The sequence below is a fragment of the Sciurus vulgaris genome (assembly GCF_902686455.1).
Source record: "Sciurus vulgaris genome assembly, chromosome: 6".
Lineage (NCBI taxonomy): Eukaryota > Metazoa > Chordata > Mammalia > Rodentia > Sciuridae > Sciurus > Sciurus vulgaris.
The window spans coordinates 39,329,556-39,331,805 of record NC_136466.1 but is presented as its reverse complement, the minus strand read 5'-3'; the positions used below and the strand labels follow the sequence as shown (position 1 = coordinate 39,331,805).

Below are 2,250 nucleotides of genomic sequence, written 5' to 3'. Positions count from 1 at the left end.
TAGTTTAGAATGTACATAGTTAAACTGATCTGTGAAGTAAAGGATGTTATAAGAAAGCAAATACAGGTAGCAAAAGATCACTTCATGGAAGAGATAGAAATTCTGAAAAGAAACCAAACAAAAATCCTTGAAATGAAGGAAACCAAAAACCAAATTAAAAACTCAATATAAAGCATCATGAACAGACTGGACCACTTGGAAGACAGAACCTCAGGCAACAAAGACAAGACACATAATCTTGAAAATAGAGTCAACCACAGAGATAACATGTTAAGAAACCATGAACAGAACTTCCAAGAATTATAGAATAACATGAAAAGACCAAATTTAAGATTTATCAGGATAGATGAAGGGGTGGAGATACAAACCAAAGAAATGCACAATATTTTCAACAAAATAGTATCAGAAAAATTTCCAAATCTAAAGAATGAACAGGAAAATCAAATACAAGAGACTTGCAGGACCCCAAAAGTGCAAAATTACAATAGACCCACATTAAGACACATTATAATGAAAACACCTAGCATACAGAATAAGGATAAAATCTGAAAGACTGTAAGAGAAAAACATCAGATTACATATAGAAGGAAACAAGTACAGATCTCTGTTGATTTCTCAGCCCAGACCCTCAAAGCTAGGAGGTCCTGGAATAACATATACCAAGCTTTGAAAGAAAATGGATGCCAATCAAGAATCCTATATCCAGCAAAATTAAGCTTCAGATTTGAAGATGAAATAAAAACCTTCATGATAGACAAAAATTAGAAGAATTTGAAACCAGAAAGCCTGCACTTCAGAAGATTCTCAACAAAATATTCCATGAAGATGAAATGAAAAAAAAAAAAAACTGAAAACAAGCAAAGGGAGGAACTACACTAATGGAATAGTCAATCAAAGGAGAAACTAATTCAGATTAAAAACTAGAAATAAGCCAAAAGAACCAAGAACACAAATCATTTCTCAATAATAACTTTGAACATTAATGGCCTAAATTCATCAATCAAAAGACATAGACTGGGGCGGGGGCCTGAGCACTAAGCAGCGGCAGTTGGCATGGGGCTGCTTAGATGTGCCACGGCTTCAGTAGTGATAGCAGCTCCCTCTGGGCTTGAGTTGTGCCAGCACCTTTCTCAGGAGACCATTGCAGTCACCTAGCCACTGCCTCATGGTAACCATGTGCGACAGAAAGGCAGTGATAAAAAATGCGGACATGTCAGAAGAGATGCAACAGGATTTGGTGGAGTGCACTACTCAGGTGTTGGAGAAATATAATACAGAAAAGGATATTGCAGCCCACATCAAGGAGTTTGACAAGAAGTACAATCCCACCTGGCACTGCATTGTGGGGCGGAACTTCGGTAGTTATGTGACACAAACACTTCATCTACTTCTACCTGGGCCAGGTGGCCATTCTTCTGTTCATATCTGGTTAAAAGCATGGACTATGCCACACACCCAGTGATCCATCCAAAAATAAAGACTGCAGCCTAAATTCCAAATACCAGAGACTGAAATCTTTAGCCTTGCTAAGGGAACAGCTTGATCTTTGAATATTTACTGTGTTTTGTACAGGGAATTCTCTGTACTAGTTTGTTGTGGTTATAAAACAATTAGCAAAACAGCTTACATTTGTATTTATTTTCTATTCCATACTTTTGTGCCCCATGTTTTTTTCTCTCAATCCATTCCTTTAAAAAATAAATCTGTTGGAGATGTAAAAAAAAAAAAAAAAAGACATAGACTGGGAGATTGGATTAAAAAACAAGACCCAACAATATGCTATCTCAAAGAGACTCACCTCAAAGGCAAAGACATCCACAGACTGAACGTGAAGGGAGAGGAAAAAATATATTACTCACATGGATCACTTTAAACGAGCAGGTGTTTTTATCATCATATCAGAAAAAGTGGATTTCAAGCCAAAGTTAATCAGAAGGGACAAAGAAGGACATTTCATACTGCTGAAGGGAATTATATATCAACAAGACATAACAATCATAAATATTTATGCCCCAAACAATGGAGCATTTATATACATCAAACAAACTGTTCTGAACTTCAAGAATCAAATAGATCACAACACAATAATACTGGGTTTGAACATTTTTATCCATATATATGAATACAAATATGAATATTTATGTAAAAATATACATAAAAATATTTAAATAGATGTGGATTTGTACCTAGTTATTTTTTAGATGGATATTTACAAGTTTGGTAAGATACAGGATATGATTATGTAACTGA

At 35.2% G+C, this 2,250-nt stretch overlaps 1 pseudogene across 1 annotated transcript; it reads left to right on the top strand.

Annotated features, from left to right (window-relative positions):
- The first annotated feature begins 1,078 nt into the window (after positions 1-1,078).
- On the top strand, positions 1,079-1,733 carry LOC306664023 (dynein light chain 1, cytoplasmic-like; annotated as a pseudogene). Its single transcript has one exon. The product of its transcript is annotated as a dynein light chain 1, cytoplasmic-like (transcript).
- The last annotated feature ends 517 nt before the right edge of the window (positions 1,734-2,250 follow it).